The 23935-nt window shown below is 41.7% G+C and overlaps 1 long non-coding RNA gene across 3 annotated transcripts; it reads left to right on the top strand.

Moving 5' to 3' along the window:
• Positions 1-11483: 11483 nt before the first annotated feature.
• LOC149980058 (uncharacterized) lies at positions 11484-22291 on the top strand. 3 transcript variants are annotated; one of them, XR_016483800.1, is made up of 3 exons: positions 11484-21016; positions 21196-21358; positions 21583-22291. It is a non-coding gene; the product is annotated as an uncharacterized LOC149980058 (long non-coding RNA). The 3 variants fall into 3 exon arrangements; XR_016483798.1 differs by having other exon boundaries at positions 11484-21358; XR_016483799.1 differs by having other exon boundaries at positions 11484-21370.
• The last annotated feature ends 1644 nt before the right edge of the window (positions 22292-23935 follow it).

Here is a 23935-nt window from a genome sequence, read left to right as displayed (position 1 = left end):
TTTAAGTATTGAACACTGAAATACTTGGGTTACTCAAATGGTTCTAGGCAACTGGTTTCCACATAAAATAATTGTTAGCAGAACTAATTACTTTATACAGTGCAGAATCTGATGCCTTAGTTTACATTAAGTTACGCATGCATATCCACTAACAATCTTTTGTATTTTTTGTCAATTTTATACAAATTGTTTTACTATGTTCCTGTGGTACATTTCTAATAAAAAGTGATACTATAAAAGTTTCTAATTTGTTTTCTGACCTTTATCAGTCATTGATATTATTGATATATAAATTGAATTAAATGTAGTTGATAGTAAAGCCACCAGAGGCCTGGGGTGGTCTAGCCGCTCTACCGGTCTAAGCTGCTTCCTCTAGAACGCTATGTACCACTGAGAGTCTTAGAGCATGATTTGAAATCTGACCAAGGGTCTTTCAACACAGTCTTCTTGTCTCTCCTGTCTCTCTCTATCCAATCCAATAAACATACAAACTCTGTTTTCAGTCATCCTATGGTCCTACCTTGAGTTCCAGTGGGTGTATTGTTGTACAGTGCTGAGTTTTCTGCCAATCAACCTACATGCATGCCTTTGTAAATTAAAGTAAGCATATTTCTTCTAGGATTCTCAGGTATTATGAAAAGCCTTGAGGGAGTGTTAGTGGTCCAGGTGTAACAGGGTTACAAGTTGTGACTTTCTCCAAAATGATTTGTTTTTCATGTTACTCATGTGGTATGAGTGATCTCTACTGGCATAATGTGGTACTGCAGTTCGGTGGTTGCAAAGACCAGGATGTCATCTCCAGATAAAAGGCTCTGCATGATCAATCCAATGTCTGAAGTGGCCGTACAGAATTTACTGCGAAAAGGCCTCCGCAGACATCAGGGCTTTCATACGAAGCCTCCTACCACATTTTTGGATCAAGCATAAATTGGCTTTTAATTTAATTTACCTTAGAACCCCACAGTGGATGCATCATAATACACATAAAACCTAGCAGTCAAACATGTAAATGGTCCCAATTAATTTTCATACATTTTTCTCATAGGGGATATTAAAACCACTTCAAACAAGGTGTGTGTTTAATGTTTGTTTTTCCTTGGCGTTATATTTTGATAACTGTTAATCTCTCTCGGACAAGGAGACTTTTATCAATATATTCGGCTCTACAGTGGCTTGCGAAAGTATTCATCCCCTTGACATTTTTATATTTTGTTGCCTTACACCTGGAATTAAAATTTATTTTGGGGGGGGTTTGTATATTTGATTTACACAACATGCCTACCACTTTTAAGATGCAAAATATTTTTTATTGTGAAACAAACAAAAATAAGACAAAAAAATAGAAAACTTGTGAGTGCATAACTATTCACCCCCCCTCAAAGTCAATACTTTGTAGAGCAACCTTTTGCAGCAATTACAGCTGCATGTCTCTTGGGGTATGTCTATATAAGCTTGACACATCGAGCCACTGGGATTTTTGCCCATTATTCAAGGCAAAATTGCTCCAGCTCCTTCAAGTTGGATTGGTTCCGCTGGTGTACAGCAAGTCATACCACATATTCTCAATTGGATTGAGGTCTGGGCTTTGACTAGGCCATTCCAAGAAATGTAAATGTTTCACTCGATTGTTGCTTTTGCAGTATGCTCAGGGTCATTATCCTGCTGGAAGGTGAACATCCGTCCTACTCTCAAATCTCTGGAAGACTGAAACAGATTTCCCTCGAGTTTCCCTGTATTCGGCGCCGTCCATCATTCATTCTATTCTGACCAGTTTCCCAGTCCCTGCCGATGAAAAACATCCCCACAGCATGATGGTGCCACCACCATGCTTCACAGTGGGGATGGTGCTCTCGGGGTGATGGGAGGTGTTGGGTTTGCACCAGACATAGCGTTTTCCTTGATGGCCAAAAAGCTACATTTTAGTCTCATCTGCACTTTCACCCCATTTGTTTGGGGAGTCTCCCACATGCCTTTTGGCTAACACCAAACGTGTTTGCTTATTTTTTTCTTTAAGCAATGGCTTTTTTTCGGCCTCTCTTCCGTAAAGCCCAGCTCTGTGGAGTGTACGGCTTAAAGTGGTCCTATGGACAGATACTCCAATCGCCGCTGTGGAGCTTTGCAGCTCCTTCAGTGTAATCTTTTTTTTCCGTTGTTCCCTCTCTGATTAATGCCCTCCTTGCCTGGTCTGTGAGTTTTGGTGGGCGGCCCTCTCTTGGCAGGTTTTATTGTTGTGCCATATTCTTTCCATTTTTGAATAATAATTTAATGGTGCGCCGTTGTATGTTGAAAGTTTAGTAGATTTCTTTATAACCCAACCCTGATCTGTTCTTCTCCACAACTTTGTCCCTGACCTGTTTGGAGTACTCCTTGGTCTTCATGGTGCCGCATGCTTGGTGGTGCGCCTTACTTAGTGGTCTTACAGACTCTGGGGCCTTTTAGAACAGGTGTAGATATACTGAGATCATGTGACAGATCATGTGACACTTCGATTGCACACAGGTGGACTTTATTTAACTAATTATGTGACTTCTGAAGGTAATTGGTTGCACCAGATCTTATTTAGGGGCTTCATAGCACAGGGGATGAATACAAATACATGCACCACTTTTCCATTTTTTATTTTGGAGAATTTTTAAAACATGTTATTTTTTTTCATTTCATTTCACCAATTTGGACTATTTTGTGTATGTCCAGTAAATTAAATCCAAATAAAAATCCATTTAAATTACAGGTTGTAATGCAGCAAAATAGGAAAAACGCCAAGGTGGATCAATACTTTTGCAAGGCACTGTATTAACTCTCCGATTTGAAAATGCTAATTAGCGTCAAAGTAGACATCGTGCATAACTACAAATCCCTGCAAGCTCCTGCACATATTTGCCGTCAGCTAACTAGCTACTATCTACCTTGATCCAAATAGAAAGATATTGAGCATTTTCATTTGTTCCATATTTTATTTAAGTATATTTTTTGTCTTATTTTTGCATTTGGTCTGGTACAGAATACTATCCTAGTAGCAGTCAGATATTTGCAATGAAAACTAGGTTAGTGTATTGCAAAGAAGCTAGCTCGCTACTTACAATAGCTACTTACCGAGATGTTAGCAACATACCCTTATTTTACCAGATCCTCTTCTCCTTCCGCCAGTCGTCTATATTTAATCCCTTACAATTTCTGCCAACTATATGAACAAGGTGAAATCTACAGTACCAGTCAAAAGTTTGGACACACCTACTCATTCAATGTTTTTTCTTTATTTTGAATATTTTCAACATTGTAGAATAATAGTGAAGACATCAAAACTATGAAATAACACATATGGAATAATTTAGTAACCAAAAAAGTGTTCAATAAAAATAGTTTCTTCAAAGTAGCCACCATTTGCTTTGATGACAGCTTTACACACTCTTGGCATTCTCTCAAACAGCTACACCTGGAATGTTACATGATTCCATATAAGTTATTTCATAGTTTGGATGTCTTCACTATTATTCTACAATGTAGAAAATTGTAAAAACAAAGAAAAACCTGCAGCATTGAAGGTCCGCAAGAACACAGTGGCCTCTATCATTCTTAAAAGGAAGAAATTTGAACCAACAACTTCCTAGAACTGGCCACCCGGCCAAACTGTGCAATCGGGGGAGAAGGGCCTTGGTCAGGGAGGTGACAAACATCTCTGCAGCACTCCACCAATCAGGCCTTTATGGTAGAGTGGCCAGACGGAAGTACAGAGGAAAACCTGCTCCAGAGTACTCAGGACCTCAGACTGGGGCGATGGTTCACCTTCCAACAGGAAAAACGACCTTGAGCACACAGTCAACACAATGCAGGAGTGGCTTCGGGACAAGTCTCAATGTCCTGGAGTGGCCCAGGCAGACCCCGGACTTGAACCCAATTGAACATCTCTGGAGAGACATGGAAATAGCTGTGCTGCGACACTCCCCATCCAACCTGACCGAGCTTGAGAGGATCTGCAGAGAAGAATGGGAAAACTTCCCAAATACAGGTGTGCCAGGCTTGTGTCGTCACACCCAAGAAGACTCGAGGCTGTAATCACTGCTAAAGCCGCTTCAACAAAGTACTGAGTAGAGTGAGTAGAGTCCACAGATTTTATATGGGATTAAGGTCTGGAGACTGGATAGGCCACTCCAGGACCTAATGTGCTTCTTCTTGAGCCACTCCTTTGTTGCCTTGGCCGTGTGTTTTGGGTCATTGTCATGCTGGAATATACCCATCCACGACCCATTTTCAATGCCCTGGCTGAGGGAAGGAGGTTCTCACCCAAGATTTGATGGTACATGGCCCCGTCCATCTTCCCTTTGATGCGGTGAAGTTGTCCTGTCTCCTTAGCAGAAAAATACCCCCAAAGCATAATGCTTCCACCTCCATGTTTGACAGTGGAGATGGTGTTCTTGGGGTCATAGGCAGCATTCCTCCTCCTCCAAACACGGCGAGTTGAGTTGATGCCAAAGAGCTCCATTTTGTTCTCATCTAACCACAGCACTTTCAGCCAGTTGTCCTCTGAATCATTCAGATGTTCATTGGAAAACTTCAGACAGGCATGTATATGTGCTTTCTTGAGCAGGGGGATCTTGCGGGCGCTGCAGGATTTCAGTCCTTCACGGCGTAGTGTTACCAATTGTTCTCTTGGTGACTATGGTCCCAGCTGCCTTGAGATCATTGACAAGATCCTCCTGTGTAGTTCTGGGCTGATTCCTCATTGTTCTCATGATCATTGCAACACCACGAGGTGAGATCTTGCATGGAGCCCCAGGCCGAGGGAGATTGACAGTTCTTTTGTGTTTCTTCCATTTGCCAATAATCGCACCAACTGTTGTCACCTTCTCACCAAGCTGCTTGGCGATGGTCTTGTAGCCCATTCCAGCCTTGTGTAGGTCTACAATTTTGTCCCTGACATCCTTGGAGAGCTCTTTGGTCTTGGCCATGGTGGAGAGTTTGGAATCTGATTGATTGATTGCTTCTGTGGACAGGTGCATTTTATACATGTAACAAGCTGAGATTAGGCAGCACTCCCTTTAAGAGTGTGCTCCTAATCTCAGCTCGTTACCTGTATAAAAGACACTTGGGAGCCAGACATTTTTCTGATTGAGAGGGGGTCAAATACTTCTATTTGCCATATATTTTTAACTGTTCTGTTTAACAAAAGTTCTGAAACTTCATACATTTTACAGACACAGTATATTTTACATTAGTTATCTTGTTGTTTTAGTCCCAACCTTCAACCCCACTCAACCCCTCCCATCTATCTCTTGACACCATCCATGTTCTTATTTCTATTTGCCGTATATTGTGTGCTGTGTGTATATACTGTGCTGATGTTTTACAAAATGTGAACATTTCTATTTCCATAGTTTCTACAGATTGGAAATGAAAGATAAAACATTTGCTAAAAGTATTATTATATTATTGATCAATTGACTATGACTTCTCAAATCACCCAGCACTGCTATTTTCAGAGTTGGCTCCAGGTAAATGTTACAATTATTCAGCCATTCCTGGACCTGTGACCAGAAACAAGCTAAATATGGACAGTACCAAAACAAATGATCCACTGATTCTGTGTTTTTGCAGCAAAATCTGCAGCACGGGGATGGTTGTATCCTGCACAAAAATAACATTATATTGTTTGCAAGAATGTTTTGAATCTGGTGTCGTCGTCAGTTCATTAACCATGTGCCATGGAATCGGTACATCGAAAATCTCTTCCCAACTATTTTGCAAGCTATAAGGCACAGCTGTCAATTGTTTGGTCCTTAAAACCTGTTAAGGATATGGCAGACATCTCTCTTTGGAGAGATTGGGTACCCCTAGTAAACTGGAAAAAAAATCTGTCAAAAATTGCTAATATATGCAAATAAAAATTATTATTGGATAGAAAACACTCTAAAGATTCTAAAACCGTTGGAATTATATCTGTAAGTATAGCAGAACTCACAGGGCAGGCATTCTTCCAAACTAGTTTTTGTGGCCATGAAAGTTGGAGCAACTTTGACGTCATGGCCCCCACCCTTCCCAACCAGTTATGATTCTGGGGACACTTTCTATCTCTTCCGCTAGATGTCCTCTTTCATTAGAGCTTTGAATCGTTCAAATCCCGCGAGAATTGAAATTAGTGCGTGCCACGAGAGAATAGGCTGTGCGTATGGGCGCGAATTGGTCCCAGCCATTCCTTTGTTCCAGCACTCAAGAGAAGAGCAGACGATGGCCGATTGAATTGAAGTTTGTTTTGCGTGTCTAAAACATCATAAAGCTTGCTTCTGCACTTAGTTTGACCTGTTTAGTCGACATATAATATGTAATTTTGAAGTTTTGATGCGCAACTTTTCCGGACCAGAGGACGTTTTGGGTGCATTTCAGCTGATGTTATTAGCAGTAGCTAATACAAAGACGCAAGACTTGAAACCAAACGATGTATTGGGTAAGTATGAAGCCTTCCAGAACATTCTGAACGAAGACCATCGAAGGTAAGGGAATATTTATGCTTAAATCTGTGTTTCTGTTGACTCCAACATTACGTGGAAATGTAGCTTGGAACTGAGCGCTGTCTCAGCATATGGAATAGTGTGCGATTTCTGTAACGTTAAAAAGAAATCTAACACAGCGGTTGCATAAAGAAGCAGTGTATCTTTCTAACTATATGTAGAACATGTATATTTAGTCAAAGTTTATGATGTCTATTTACGTTATCTTGCCGCGCTACATAGATTTCCTGCGGGCATTTTTGAGTAATTTCTGAATGTGAACTCACTGTAAATGGACATTTATGGATATAAATGGCATATTATTGAAAAAAAAATATGTACTGTGTAACATGTCATATTACTGTCATCTGATGAAGATTTTCAAAAGGTTAGTGAGCGATTTATTTTTTAATCCTGCGTTTGTTGATTGCATGTTTTGGCTATTGAAATGAGCTGTGTCTGGTGGTGGTTTTACATATATATGTGCTATGTTTTCGCCGTAAAACATTTTAGAAATCTGACTTGCTGGCTAGATGAACAAGGTGTTTATCTTTCATTTGAGATATTGGACTTGTTAATGTGTGGAGGTTAAATATTTTTAAGAATATTTTTGCGTTCCATGCGCCATCGTTTCAGCTGAACGTGGGAGGGTTGATTCCCAATTGGGAACCAGTATCGTAGACAGGTTAAATTAAAGAGGATACCTTTTTTTATTTATCACAATTTTCTTTATCCAATTTTGGTCTTTAATGCAGGGCCGACAGACAAGTTCCTTACCTTTTCTGGTTACAACTTGCTTCTTCGATTTTTACGATAATGATGCAATTTGTTTTCTGTTCTACCCCAAATAACAACCAATTCAATATATTTTTGTTAGCTGCATGTGTCAGATAATTTCATTCTTTCGGGATATTAATACTGAGTATGTCCTGATCATTTCTTTAGACCACTGTAAATCAAATCAAATTGTATTTTATTTGTCACATACACATATTAATGTGAGTGTAGCGAAATGCTTGTGCTTCTAGTTCCGACAGTGCATTGATGTCTAATAACTAATCCAACAATTCCCCAACAACTACCTAATACATACAAATCTAAAGGGGTGAATGAGAATATGTACATGTAAGTCTATGAATGAGCAATGGCCGAGCGGCATAGGCAAGGTGCAAAAGATGGAATAAAATACAGTATATAAAGTTGAAGTCGAAGTTTAGCAAAATACATTTAAACTCAGTTTTCCACATTTCCTGACATTTTATCCTAGTAAAAATTCCCTGTCTTAGGTCAGTTAGGATCACCGCTTTATTTTAAGAATGTGAAATGTCAGAATAATAGTAGGGAGAATAATTTATTTCAGCTTTTATTTCTATCATCACATTCCCAGTGGGTCAGAAGTTAACATACCCCTCAATTAGTATTTGGTAGCATTACCTTTAAATTGTTTAACTTGGGTCAAACGTTTCAGTTAGCCTTCCACAAGCTTCCCACAATAAGTTGGGTGAATTTGGGCCCATTCCTCCTGACAGAGCTGGTGTAACTGAGTCATGTTTGTTGGCCTCCTTGCTTGCACACGCTTTGTCAGTTCTGCCCATTTTATTTTCTACAGGAAAATGCACTTCACAAAATACAGGGCTTTGTGATGGCTACTCAAATACCTTGGCTTTGTGATGGCTACTCAAATACCTTGGCTTTGTGATGGCTACTCAAATACCTTGACTTTGTTGTCCTTAAGTCATTTTGCCACATCTTTGGAAGTATGCTTGAGGTCATTGTCCATTTGGAAGACCCATTTGCCACCAAGCCTTAACGTCTTGAGATGTTGCTTCAATATATCCATATAATTTTCCTGCCTCAGGATGCCATGTATTTTGTGAAGTGCACCAGTCCCTCATGCAGCAAAGCACCCCCACAACATGATGCTGCCACCCCCGTGCTTCACGGTTGGGATGGTGTTCTTCAACTTGTAAGCCACCCCCCTTTTCTTCCAAACATAATGATGGTCATTATGACCAAACAGTTATATTTTTGTTTCATCAAACCAGAGGACATTTCTCCAAAAAGTATGATCTTTGTCCCCATGTGCAGCTGCAAACTGTAGTCTGTCTTTTTTATGTTGATTTTGAAGCAGTGGCTTTTTCCTTGCTGAACGGCCTTTCAGGTTGTCAAAATAGGACTCTTTTTACTGTGGATATAGATACTTTTGTACCTGTTTCCTTCAGCATCTTCACAAGGTCCTTTGCTGTTGTTCTGGGATTGATTTGCACTTTTCGCACCAAAGTACGTTCATCTCCAGGAGATGGAACGCGTCTCCTTCCTGAGCTGTATGATGGCTGCGTGGTCCAATGGTGTTTATACTTGCGTACTATTATTTGTGCAGATGAACGTGGTACCTTCAGGCGTTTTGGAAATTGGGCTTGATTTATTTCCTTTGATTTTCCCATGATGTCAAGCAATGAAGCACTGAGTTTGAATGTAGGCCTTGACATACATCCACAGGTACACATCCAATTGACTCAAATGATGTCAATTAGCCTGAATTAGCCTGAAGCTTCTAAAGCCATGACATCTTTTTCTGGAATTTTCCAAGCTGTTTAAAGGCACAGTCAACTTAGTGTATGTAAACGTCTGACCCACTGGAATTGTGATACAGTGAGTTATAAGTGAAATAATCTGTCTGTAAACAATTGTTGGAAGAATTTCTTATCAGTAGATGTCCTAACCGACTTGCCAAAACTACAGTTTGTTAACAAGAAATTTGTGGAGTGGTTGAGAAACGAGTTTTAATAACTCCACCCTAAGTGTATGTAAACTTCCGACTTCAACTGTACCTGTATTTTAGCACGTACAGTCCCTGTAGAAAGTCTACACCTTCACACTTTGCTCCTATAAATTCAATTAAAAATTAAATGACATGTTTTCCTTTACAGATCTATACAAGCTACTCCACATTTTTAAAGTGAAAGAAAGTTATAGACATTTTCCAAATTAAGAACAAACAAAAAATAAATGAAATATCATAATTGGATAAGTCTACACTCCCCAGAGTTAATACTTGGTGGATGCACCTTTTGTCGCCATTACAGCTGTGAATAATTTTCATTAAGATTCTTCCAACTTTGCACAACTCTTAGGCAAACATGTCTATTGTTTTTGTCAAATTTGCTCAGGCTCAGTAAATTTGGTTTTGGATCATTGATGGACAGAACATTTAAGTCAGGATTGAGACTAGACCACTCAGGAACACTCAATTCCCATCGGAAAGCCATTGTGGTGAGTCTTTGACATTAAAATGTGTGTAATTGTCTTGATGGAAAATAAAATCTCAGGGTTAGGTTTTCAGAAGACTGAGGTGGGTTTTCATATTTTTACCTGGGCTTTCGATCTTTCATATTTATTTTGATCCTGACAAACTCCCCAGTCCCTGCCGATGACAAGCATACCCATAACATGACATGTTAAAAAATCCACTCCAAGTCATTAATTCCGTTTTCAACAAGGCTGTTAAGTAATATTGCAGCACAACATGATAAATACATGTACTTTTGGCCTAAATTAAAAACTAAAGGGTTGGGCCAAATCCAATACAACAGAAAACAGAGTGAACATGTCACCACAATACTTGCAAATAGAGACGTTTTCACTCTGTGTTCTGTTGTATTGGATTTGGCCCAACCCTGTAGTTTTTAATTTAGGGCAAAAGGTACAGCTGTGTTGTCTTGCAGTATTACTGAAAAGCCTTGCTGCAAACAGAATGAATGATTTGGAGTGGATTTTTTTTATACAGGCTACTTTATTTTCACTTTGTCATACAGGCCAGTAATATGGAGGGAATGCAATGTTGTTGATCCCTTTGTATTTTGATCCCTTTGCTCCTACAGGTACACTCGCAAAGGCTGCTAGAAATGTAGGGGTTCAGTGCACATAATTTTGCCACTTTAACAAGTCTTTAATGCCATTTCCCGAAAGTCAGACTCTTCCTACACATCAACTCATTTTTCTCAGCTTTAGAAGCATCTGCATTCACCAAATGTTGTGTTTGTCTTAACAAAATGTAACCAAAAGATTTAGCCTGACTTCAACCAGTCCAGAAAAATGGATTTGTGCAATTTGCAAGTATGGGCATATTTAATATAATAATTTTTTATAAAAACATTTCTGATATATGTTATACAAATATGCAAATAAAGCGATAACATATTTCAGCATAATTTTTAATTAAAAAATATTATAATTGTGTTTACATTCAACTAGTAAAAGAAGATTGTGATTTGATTAAGGGGGGTAACAATGAGGGTGTGGTGCCTGGTCTTACTTTAACAGTCTTTTGAAATTCAATATTGGTGCACAATTTCTACTTAAAATATCAAAGGCACTCTTTTCGTGGAATGACCCAGGACTAAAGAGTCAGTCTCCTCTATTCTGTACATCCATTTCTACACAGTGCTTCTTTTTTTCCCTAGTTATTTTGAGTTCTCACTGTCACCCATATATCAGAATGCAGGCTACAAACACAGACCGACAGGCAAACAGAAACAGGGTGATGGGATGAGTCAGAACTGAGTCTTGGTTGCACACTGCCATCTATCTACATCATCAAAGATATGACAGAGTGACAGAGACAGAAAGGTGCTGTTGTTGACATCGGGCAAAAAGGTTGCCTATCTTTTCCCCCCTACATTCACAACTTCCATACTCAATCAACACATTACAAATACCAATCAAAGACTCCAACAACCCTAGTCATTGATTGTTTCTGCTACCAAGATATACCGAAGAGCCAAGTCTAGGTCCAAGAGTCTAGGTCCAACAGCTTCTCCGCCAAGCCATAAGACTCCTGAACATCTAATCAAATGGCTACTATTTGCATTGCCCCCCCCCCCCCCTTTACATTGCTGCTATTCTCTGTTTTTATCTATGCATAGTCACTTTAATAACTTTATCTACATGTACATATTACCTCAATTACCTCGACTAACTGGTGCCGAAGCACATTGACTCTGTACCGGTATACCCTGTATATAGCCTCACTATTTGTATTTTACTGCTGCTCTATAATTATTTGTTACTTTGATTTCTTAATCTAATGTTTAAAAAAACAAACATGTTTTATTCTAATTTGTTATTTAGTTTTTTTAACTGCATTGTTGGTTAGGGCTTGTAAGTAAGCAATTCACTGTAAGGTCTACACCTGTTTTATTCGGCACATGTGACAAATACAATTTGATTTGATTTTGATTTGAAAAACATTAATTCCAACTCATTACTTCATGAAAGCTGCTTTTATCTGTGCTAACATGCGTCCTTTGTCCTGATCCACATTCTGATTGTGCTGACATTTTTGGACACTATCAGAATGTGGACAAAATCAAGACACCAGTTTTAAATGGGGCTATGGATAAGTTCTCAGTGAAAACCCATTTGAATCTAAGCTCAGGATCCTACAGTAGAAAATATGAATTACCACAGTGTGATTCACTGCATAGCCAGTAGAGGTCAGGGTGGGTAAGCAGATGTGCAGGGTTGATGTCCGTAGTGTGGAGAAAATCAGTCAGTGCCTGTAAGTCTGACTAGAGAGAGAGAGAGAATTAAATAATTAATAATAAAAGGAAGCAGAATGAGGTTCAGGATCTGGCGGTATAGCGTGGAGGAGGTGAGGCGAGAGGAAACCACAGCTCTGTGTGTGTGTTCGTGCCCTGCAAATCCCCTCCAAACACCTGCACTGGGAGCCACCCCTGCCATCTTACCACCACCACCACCTCTCTCACACACACACACACACACACACACACACACACACACACACACATGCGTCTCGCCGCACAGGACAGAAGCACATGACCACAGAGGAGAGAACAAAAGAAGAGAGAAAAGGGATTGAACGATTTCTCTCGTTTTCCTCACCGCTAGTTTAAGCTCTGGAACGCAACCACTTAAGAAGCAAAGCTCTAAATCTAGCTAATAACGCTGGCTGCATCCTTTCTGCCAAATAAGCACATTCACTGTTATCTGCCATTCAAACTTTGGGGAGTGCTATAGAAATGTGCCTAGACTGTAGCTTCACAGAACAGAGCACACACACGTTATTACAAATAATAAACATTTATTCTTTGTTTAGAGTGATTATATTGCTGTTATGCTACGATATGATTTTATTACACATACAGTATATATGCCAGTATACTGGCATAAAAATTATTTCTATCAAGACTGAATAATGTACAACATTTGTAATGTAATTGTACAAGGACATATAGTCCTGTTCTGTATATGGGGAAGGAATAGTCAGGTGATCTTACTGAGACAGGCACATGTGACCTCATGGCCTTGACCCTGATCCCTAACATTCTACCCTTGACCTTTCAGACAGTGAGAGCTGCATCTGTCTCACATAAGGGGTGTTGCCATGGTGATGCTTAGGCGGACACAACACACAAAACTAGTTAGGAGTAATTAGAGTATATCTAGAACCTAAAAGGTTCCAGAACCCTTTACATAGAGGGTTCAACATGAAACCAAAGAAGGTTCTTTTTTAACCCTTTTAGGAACCCTTTTTCTAAGGACTCATGTCTCTCTGTGAGAGGGTAGCTTTGGGAATGAGAAGCACTCACTCCAAGGTCAATATCACTATCATTACGTGACTTTACAAAAAATAAAGTTGGGAAAAATAGAACAGGACCAGCTTGATGAGAGTTATATAAAAATGGCAATAAAATGCTTCTTAGACGCTGTAAGTAAGAGGGATCTGTAATATACACACAGGCAGTCCCATGTATTTTCAAATTGAAAACAGGGCTTAATGATTACACTTACAACTCTAAGTTTAAAAAAGGATACAAGTCTGTGATATATTGTTACTATCCAGGCCTTAGTGACATACAAGGTTGAGAGTGAGGTCTTCACACTGAGAGCTATAGCCAACCAACTTGTCTTGTAGCCCAGTTGGCCCTGAGGTGTATTCTGTTGGAAGGAATTGTCCATGGACATACACCAGAGCTGAGCTACCCAGAGGGATGTGGATGTGGGCTCAGAGATGAAGGCGCAAACCCAAAGAACTTTAAGAGTATACATGGGACTTTTCTAAATAAGGTTGATGAATAATCAAGGAAGTATTTCAACCCCATGTGCCTCCTTTCTCGTTTAGGCAAAGGAATCTGGATATGGCCATGCAGCGCTGTCAGTGCGATAACACGAAAAATATAATTACTCACAAAGCACATGACCTAATGCTCATGATTTGACATCTGTGTCTCTTTGTACAGCAGAGACTCACGACTAAGCTCATGTGAGGATCCCAGCCATGACACAGTATAGTAGTGTGTGTGTAGGTGTGCGTGCCTGCGGTGCATGTACGTGTGTATCAGCCTTCGTGTGCCTATATGTGTTAGCTCTTTTGGAAGTACATAAACCCAGGTTCTCCACAAGCACTCGGGAACATGGACATGCATCCAAACACACCTACACTTACAAACTGTAGACACACACATATGTACATCATTAGGCCAAGGCCCACTGTACATACATGCATGCACTCCTAAAACATCCCATGCATACGCTTGCATGTACGCACACACACACACCATCCCTCCCTACCGCAGTCTTTTCAATACATCTAGTCTCTGATTCACTATAACACATAAAACATGTCTGACATATTAATCAGGTCTGCATGTGCGGGCTGCTCTGCTCCACTGTCCTACTGATGCTGGGGAAGGCTCTCATTGGGCCATCGAACGCTTCCTGGTGGCCAATGAGAGAAGGCTGCGCCTCTCCTCTCCTAGCAACAATAATCCTTTTCTCTGTAAGTGGTGCAGTGAGCAAACCGACACCCATAATATTACCACATGAATAATGGCAACTTAACAGCTTTGTAGTGGGGGGCAGGGAAGGAATGAGCTTCTCTTTTTCCTCCCTCCCTCCCCTACTGGACTCTCTCTGTCTCTCTCTCAATCTCTCTTCCTCTCTCTCTCTCCATCTTGGCTGCCTCTGTGTCTCAGTCCAAGTGCATTCAGTTGACTCCTGTTTCAGCGTCTTAAAGGAGCAGCACTGCATATTCAAATTTAGGCTGCGCCAGAGGTAATGGGTAACTTGTGGGTAATGGTCTGCACTCGTTGACCCGATGGTGCTGCACCGCCATGGGGCCTCTCTCGGGAGGAGGAGGGGGATGGAAGGGAAGAGGGGGAGGAAGAGGGAAGGAGAGAGGGAAGAGGGTGGAAGGAGGAATGCTGAAATGCGGCGCAGGGAAGGCTACCAGACAGCCAGCACTGCTGGAGAAGGAGGGAGGAGGGCACTCTCTCAATACACAGTTAACATTACAGGCTCATTCCACTTCTCATGCAGGGTTCTATGATTTGTAATATTGACCACAAAACATGCCCCGGCGGATAAACACACTGTAAACCCTAAGGCATTTTTAACTCAAATACTTCTAGTAAGTTGAACTCAAAGTCAATGAAAAGTCATCTTGAATGATAGTGCAACATTTTGATTTAATAGACATACTCAAACATAATAATTGTTCATGAATTGGCCATAAACAATAACTGGTACAATTGCATAGTTTTAGAAAGTAGTTATCAATTGCTGAGGTGTACTCACTTTTGATGACACAAGCTCAAACGTAGTACAAATATTATGAAAATATGAAAAATCTAATCATAAATTATGTTTTTCCAATTCAACAAAAGTGAATTTAATTACTGTAAATACGATCATACTTAGTGACAGTAAAATATTGGCACGATTTCATATAACTGACGACAGGGAATTTTCTCCTCAATGTCCACTGAGCGGCACAGAAACACCATTCAAATGTGTGTAGACTCATTACAACTTCAGCTTTAAGCAGGAGGTGATTTTGTCTGTCTGTGACCAGTTCTATGAAATTATTTAGTATTTTTTCATGTTGAATGTGGGGTCTCAAATGTGGGGTAGATTTAAAAAAAATATTTTTTAATGTTTTTGCATGTACATTGAGTGATTGATTAATTAATCTTATGTTACACAAAGATAAATAACATATATATTTTTTAACAAATCCAATCATTTAAGCTAGATTTCTTTGCACCCGTGCGTCAATCTAAGTAACATAACATTTTTGCATGGTCTGCGCCTCAATCCACCACATCCACTTATATATCGGCCTTTTGTGTCTGCAGTGAAAGGTGGCCGACCTACAGCAGTGTTTGTCAGACCGTGAGACATCCCAAACATAGGTTTTTTCAGGTCTGTATCGTCCGAACGGTTTGGTCTGCAAACTATTATGACCACTCTCGCAAACACAATGGTGTTCTCCATTTTGGTCTACAACTCGTCTGAAGGTAACCCATACAAACAAATGGAAGTACAGAGGTAGTTTTGTGGCAACAAAAATAAGGGGTTAAAAAATATATATATATTTCCTGAACTTCAAGTTATAGGACAGAGACTTCAAAACCTTATTTCTTATGATTTTTTTTTACTGTCTTTTTTTTTGCCATTTATGAATGTGTTATTCAATGTGTTTCTATGGGCTATAGTATTAAAGGCCACATTCAACGGCTTAGACTTTTAGAGGTTAAAGAAATGGTTGTTCCACGGTTCTAAACCCTGGCAGTCATTATTAATGCAGGTTGTGGGTGAATAAACATTTCAACTGTTGGAAATCCTACCTCTGGCTGGATTCCAATAGGAATTACACATTACTTTGCAAAACTCACTTTCAAATTACCAGGTTTTCCAGAAATCCCAATTGGAAGATTCCTGGAAATCATTCTGAACATTTTGCTAAAGTTACTGGAATTGAGTTTAAGGCTACTCAAAATAAGGCCTTGTGAGATATGTTTAAGGAGTTGAATTATAATGATAACATTCACCTAGGAACTCACTTGGTTAAGGCCATGTCTCTGTTGCTAACAAATACAGTCATGGTGGTAACTACAAATTCACTTGAAAAGGCAAGGCATACTGGAAAATTATATTGTAGCCATGGCTTAGTGGGGGGCTTTACTCAACATTTTCTGATACAACTCAAATACGGACCCCCTACAGCAGGGATGGGAACCTCCAGTCCTCGGGGGCCAGAGTGGTGTCACACTTTTTCTCCATCCCAAGCAAACACAGCTGATTAAACAAATGTTTAAATCGGGGGTTCAAGTCCGGGCTCCAGCTGTGCCACTCAAGAACATTCAGAGACTTGTCACGAAGCCACTCCTGCATTGTCTTGGTGGGGGCTTAGGGTTGTTGTCTTGTTAGAAGGTAAACTTTAGCCCCAGTCTGAGGCCCTGAGGGCTCTGGAGCAGGTTTTCATCAAAGATCTCTCTGCACTTTCCTCCGTTCATCTTTCCCTCAATCCTGACTAGTCTCTCAGTCCCTGCCGCTGGAAAACATCCCCACAGCATGATGCTGCCACCACCATGCCAGGTTTCTGCCCAATGTCACACTTGGCATTCAGGCCAAAGAGTTCAATCTTTGTTTCATTAGACCACATAATCTTGTTTCTCATGGTCTGAGAGTCTTGGTGGTTTTAAACTACTTCCTTTTAAGAATGGTGGAGGTCACTGTGTTCTTGGGGACCTTCAATGCTGCAGAAATATTTTGGTAGCCTTCACCAAATCTGTGCCTCAACACAATCCTGTCTCGGAGCTCTTGGACAATTTCTTCGACCTCATGACTTGGTTTTTGTGTCTGTGGGACCTTATATAGACAGGTGTGTGCCTTTCCAAATCATGTCCAGTCAATTGAATTCACCACAGGTGGACTTCAATCAAGTTTTAGAAACATCACAAGGATGATCAATGGAAACAGGATGTACCTGAGCTCAATTTCGAGTCGCATAGCAAAAGGTTTGAATACTTATGTAAATAAGGTATTTCTGTTCTTTATTTGTAAAATATATATAAACCTGTTTCCACTTTGTCATTATGGGGTATTGTGTTTTGATTGATAAGAAAAAACATATTTAATCAATTTTAGAATAAGGCTGTAATGTAAAATACAGTGTGTATAAAAAGTCAAGGGTACTGAATACTTTCCGAATGCATGGTATATTTAGGGTTTTACACTGCAAGGGAAAATAAGTCTGGTTATATTTTTATGACAGATGTTTTTTGCTGCTTTCACATGAATCACAAATGGTGTCTTATTTTTCAAGGTAACTGTTCTTCTGAAAGACTCCCTGTTTGTTTGTCTGTCCGTCCATCTGTCCACCTGCACATCTGCCTACCTGCCTGTCTGGACCCACAACTCTTCCTGGCTGGCTATGGCCCCACCACTCTGCCTCTCTGCCTGCCTGCCCGTCTCCCTCTGTGAGTGGGGAGTGTTATACTCTTGTTGGAGGCCTGCCTTGGCCTATAGTACCAAGGGTCTGCCATGTCTTTTGGTTGGTAAGTCAACTAACACCAATCGCTGTTAATGTGGCAGCACTCTGCAAGTCCTTGTCACCTCTTTCATGCCCCTGTGTGTGAATCTGTGTTGTATTCCATGAGTCTCATACTGTACTGTACTGTGAACTGCCAAACACCCCACAAGGCCAGAGACAAGCTATCCCTCACATGCAGTCACAACTAGGCTAGCTTTTCTGGCTAGCTTTTCTGCTGGTGGGATCTATGCTGGTGCTTTGCTGTTTGTACTACAATACTACCATGTGGTATTATCTGGCTCTGCTAATACACGTACTGTATACTGTACTGTATACAATATATGTATATTGCTATACTGTAAATGTAGTATAAAACTATCTGTGTTTTGAGAATGGACACAGTGTAACTTCCATACAGTGAGAAGTTGAACTTGGTGTTTGCTGAGCTCTGACCCTCAGTGTCAATGACAATTTATTGGTACAAAGACTGCATTGAGGGGCCAGACTTATTGGCCTGGAATAAGAGCACACTGTAGTCTTATAGACGTCTGACAAAGCCTCATACACTAGACATCAGTAACTCACCTCTGTCCCCCATACCCACTATTGTCTGTGCTTTTTCACCTCTGCTCTCCCTCTTTCTTCTCCCCCTTTCTTTCTCTGATCAGTGGACATGCCCAAATGCCCATACTAGCATCCTAAATAGTAGGCTGTTTGAGTATATGAAAAAAAAGGTTTTTATAGTATGTGACATTTCGATAATCAAGTATACTTTAAATGCCCGGATGTCATTCCCATTTCAGCTTTGACAACAGCTGATAAATTAGATATGGGGATTATTTTCCGAAATAAACAAAAAGTGGAAAACAACGCAATCACCCATGACAGTATGTGAAAATACAAAGTTTAGTAGTATGCAACATTTCAAAAATTGAGTATGGTTTAAATGCCAGGATGTTACACTCATTTCGGATCTTTAGCTAATAGAATTCGATGCACACTTTTCAACAATGCATTGGAAGTGGTGGGATAGGCTCTAGTTCTCTTCAAGTAGTCAAACAACAAAATTAGGCTTCTTAATTGGGAAGATGCCCAAAGCTTCTTTGGTGGTGTTAAAATCACAGGAGGTTGGTGGCACCATAATGGGGAGGATGGGCTCATGGTAATGGCTGGAGCAGAATCAGTGGAATGGTATCAAATACATCAAACATATGGTATCCATTCCAGACATTATTATGAGCCATTCTCCCCTCAGTAGCCTCCACTGGTTCAAATGTAGGCTAAATAGTTTCTGTTTTCCTTAAAATTATCACGAGTATTGCATTATGTGCTACATCATATGCTACAGGACAACAACCTCTCCCTCTATGTGAGCAAGACAAAGGAGCTGATCATGGACAACAGGAAAAGTTGGGCCAAACAGGCCCCCATTAACATAATAGGGGCTGTAGTTGAGCGGGTTGAGTGTTTCAAGTTCCTTGGTGTCCACATCACCAATGAACTATCATGGTCCAAACACACCCAGACATTCATGAAGAGGGCATGACAATGCCTTTTCCCCACAGGAGAGACTGCTGAACAATTAATCAAATGACCACCGGACTATTTACATGGACTCCCCCTCCCTCCATTTGTTTTGTACACTGCTGCTACTCGCTACTCATTATCTATGCATAGGTTTTATTTTTTACTTTAGTTTATTTGGTAAATATTTTCTTAAACCCCGAGCGCAAGGTACAATTCTGTCGTTCTGCCCCTGAACAAGGCAGTTAACCCACTGTTCCTAGGCCGTCATTGAAAATAAGAATTTGTTCTTAACTGACCTGCCTGGTTAAATAAAGGTTAAAAAAAAAATAAAAAAAAAAACCTGCACTGTTCGTTAAAAGGGCTTGTAACTAAGCAGTTCACGGTAAGGTCTACACTTGTTGTGTTTGGCATGTTAAAAGGGCTTGTAACTAAGCAGTTCACAGTAAGGTCTACACTTGTTGTATTTGGCGCATGTGACAAATAAAGTTGGATTAGATTTTGATCTGTCACATCTCTTTCACCTGTCTTTGTGCTTGTCTCCACCAGGTGTCCAGGTGTCCAGGTGTCGCCCATCTTCCCCATTGTCCCCAGTGTACTTATAGCTGTGTTCTCGTTCGTTTTGTTTTGTCAATTCTACCAGCGTTTTCCCTGTGCTCCTGTCTTTCTCTAGTTTCTGTTTTCTAGCTTTCCCGGGAACTACAGACGGATCTCGACTCGCTCATTGCCATGACCCTCCAGATCGATCAGCGGCTTTGGGAATGTAGGAAGGAAAAGAGGTCCGATTCCACTTGCCCACCCAAGGATTCCAAGGATTCTACCCAAGTTCCCCCGATTGTCTCCGAAGTCTGCCGATTCACATTGTCCCCAGCCGAACGTCTACACCGGCTTCTCATAAAGAGTTGCCTGTGTTGTGGAACTGCTGGTCATTTTGTTTCCTCCTGTCCACTAAAAGACTAGGCTCACGGGTAGTGGCAAGTACTCAGGTGGGCAATAAAGAACATTTCCTCACCCCTTTCTCACAGCCCTTTTCATGCCATCCTACTGTCGGGGAACCAGTCAAATTTCTCTGGGTTTCCAAGCTGGGCATCCCCACTCAGCCCCTCTCCATTCCCATGGACATTAGAGTGCTGGACGGGTGCTCTATAGGCCGGGTCACCCACAATATCACTCCCATCAACCTATGAGTGTCAGGGAACCACAGAGAGGCTATCCAATTCATGCTAATTACGTCTCCTCAGGTTCCTGTGTGTTGGGATTCTCTTGGCTTCAGTGACACAATCCTCTCATTGACTGGACTGCTGGTGCCATAATGGGCTGGAGCATATTCTGCAATGCCCATTGCCTGAAGTCAGCACAGGCTGCCCCTGGACATTTTCCAGTGGGCTCGGAAGTTGCACCGGACCTCTCCAACATTCCCCCGGAGTACCAAGAAACCCAGGGAACAATCGAAAGGCAAGAGAACAGTGGCAGAGCAGGGGAGGGTGTTGCTGGCGTATTCAACCCACACGAGTTGCTGGCTCCAGCTTGTGGGGATGGCGGCGACAAGGCAGCGATGAGTCGTCTCCAGGTCTTGATTGGCTCGCTCTGACTGGCCGTTGGACTGAGGGTGGAACCCGGAGGACAGGCTGGCCGACGAACCAATGAGTCTGCAGAATGCCTACCAGAACCGGTACGAGAACTGAGGACCCCGGTTGGAGACCATGTAGCCACGTGGCTATAGCGGAATGACAGCGCATCCTGCTTGATATTCTTGGATCCCGGTCGTTGCCCCGTACCCTCCGTATATATCCCACTCTTCATGTGTCCAGGATTAAACCTGTCTCACAGCCTTTTGTCTCTTGTTTCTAGGCCCATCCCTCTTCCTGTGTCATCGAGAGCCAACCGGCGTGCACGGTGAGGTGCATCCTGAAGGTTCGACTGTTGGGCAGGGGATTCCAGTACCTGGTTGACTGTGAAGGTTATGGCCCGGAGGAGAGGTGCTGGGTCCAACGCCGTCACTCCGGTCAACCAGGTATGCGGCCAGGTAGGACGCCAGGTGGCGCCCCTTGGGGGGGGGGGACTGTCACACCCTGATCTATTTCACCTGTCTTGTGCTTGTCTCCAACCCCCCTCCAGGTGTTTCCCATCTTCCCCATTTTCTCCAGTGTACTTATCCCTGTGTTCTCTGTCTGTTGCCAGTTTGTTTTGTTTTGTCAAGCCTACCAGCGGTTTTCCCACGTTCCTGTCTTTCTCTAGTTCCTGTTTTCTAGTTTTGATCATTCTGCCTGCCCTGACCCTGAGCCTGCCGTTCCGTACCTTGTCACACCACCCTGGATTACTGACCTCTGCCTGCCTGCCATGCTGTATCTTTCGGACTATGCTCTGGACTACTGACCTCTGCCTGCCCTTGACCTGTCATTTGCCTGCCCCCCTGTTTCTGTAATAAACTTTTGTTACTCCGAAACTGTCTGCATCTGGGTCTTCTCCAGAGCCTTGATAACATCTTTGAAAACAGATGTTTTACTTTTATTTTTTTTTACCCAAAATGTGATTTATGTTTTCTCACTGAAAAGTGTTTATTGATCTCTTGGCCATCGTCAGATTAAACATTAAACACTGAATGTGTCGGCACCAGGGACTCGGCTGTGGCTGCGTTATTGATGTCATGTTTATCAGGCCTTTTGATTTGAACAAATGTATTGTTTTAGTTTAAGTATTTAATTTATGGATCAAGTCTTAGCAGTCATTCTGATATCGTTCCCAATGATCATTGTGTTTGTTTATTATGTTGCTGTACAGCGGTTTTGAATGTGCAATTCCCACTACTGTCACCATTTTTCTATGCAATAGACTTTTGATTTGAGCATTTGAAAAGTTTTGGTATGTGTACTTGGCTATTTGATTTAATTGTATAGATGTTACAACACTTTGGTTTCACTAATAAATATGTTGAAATAGAACCAAATTATATATTTCTGTCTTCAGTCTTTTTTAAATAGGATAGATGGGCTATGTGGTCTACAGCCTGAGTAGGCCTATTACACCATTCTTATTATTTTCAGAGTTTAGAGAAATTAATCATATTGGAAATTAGCTATGAGGCTGGTTAATGCGATGTCTGGTTAATGCGATGTCTGAATTTTTTTTTATTCACCCGCACTCGGCCCCGGCCCACCTACTCAGCCAATCAGGAGGCACTACTGCGTTGCGGCTGTGGCATATTGCATGCTTTTTACTAAATGACATGTGCTAAATAGTATGTGACAAGGAGTAAATAGTATGCAGTTTAAGTATGTAGTACACTAGTATGGGTATCCGGACACTGATATTGGTGACACCACCAAGACAATGAGTCACTCACTCCATCTGTCACACTACCTGCCCTGTGAAAACAAGGAGAGAAGAAGGATAGAACTAGCAGGATAACAGGTTTAAAATGAATCAGGATGTATATCTTGTGACTGGGACACTTTTGTGGTAGCATGCAGAAATAGTTTGGGAAGTAGAATCCAGTGAACCTGGGTTATCAACTGAAGGAACAAAATTATTAAAACACAAGGCTAATTTAGTCCTAGTCTAGTGCCAGTGAGTCAAGACAAGTTTGAAGATGCATTGTCTTTGATGTGCGTTCCCTTCCCCCTACTTCACCTAGCCACCCCTCCCTGTCTCTTCACCTTGCCACGCCCCTCCTCCCTCTCACCTTACCCCTCCTCCCTCCATCACATCTCCTCCCTCCTCCCTCTCTCTTCACCCCTTCTCCCTCTCTCCTTACCTTGCCTCGCCTTTTGTCCATTGCAGTATACCTGGCCTGCCCGCCACCCGCCGCTCAACCTTAGCTGTCCCCCAGCCTCTCAACCTTCCTCTCCCCTCCCTGCCTGTGCTCTGCCCTCCTCCAACCTCTGGAGGAATTCTGCCGTTGGGGGTTTTAATATTCCACGGCCCTGCGTGCCCTCAGATTTGGCTGTGCGGCGTTAACACAAGCTGACACCACAGATTAGCCGCAGACATCAGGAATGCGGCTTCCCTTTTGTGCTACGTGGAGCCAGGCCAAAAGAGCCCCGGGTCGGTTGGACGGACCGTTGCGCAGAAGACCTCAAAACAAATACAGCCCTCCTTAACCAGCACCAGGGAGGGTCTCTTTGGGGCCATGGTCAAAAGTAATGCACTGAAAAGGGAATAGGGTGCCATTTGGGAAGCAATCCCGGTGAATGCCAGACTGATTACACCCTCCACTGGTGAAGCCATAGTACATTAATTTTTACATAAAGGCAGGAGGGAAACGAAGTCTGGTATATACACAGGACAAGGTGTTCAAGTTCATGGAAGTATCTTGAGAAGGCACAATCTTCTACCCGACAATGCTTTTACCCCAGATAAACCATGGCGGCATGGTCAGACTTCAGACTACATTTTTTCTCAAGATGCAGACATTTCTCCATCTGCATGGTCCTCTGCCCAGAGTGGTGTGAAAATGTGGTTGAGTGGCGTACCCTGTTCTATCTCTAATCCCTGATCTAGGGAGGGCAGGGGAGGCTTACAGGGGTATGGGGCAGCATGGGAACCCCTTCATTGATGGGTGGGAAACCCCACTGTGCCTGAAGCATGGAAC

This window comes from Oncorhynchus mykiss, chromosome 10 (genome assembly GCF_057628025.1).
Source record: "Oncorhynchus mykiss isolate SJ-2025 chromosome 10, ASM5762802v1, whole genome shotgun sequence".
In the NCBI taxonomy this organism is placed as follows: Eukaryota; Metazoa; Chordata; class Actinopteri; order Salmoniformes; family Salmonidae; genus Oncorhynchus; species Oncorhynchus mykiss.
Note: the sequence above shows the minus strand (reverse complement) of the source record. Positions and strands in the feature narration are given on the sequence as shown.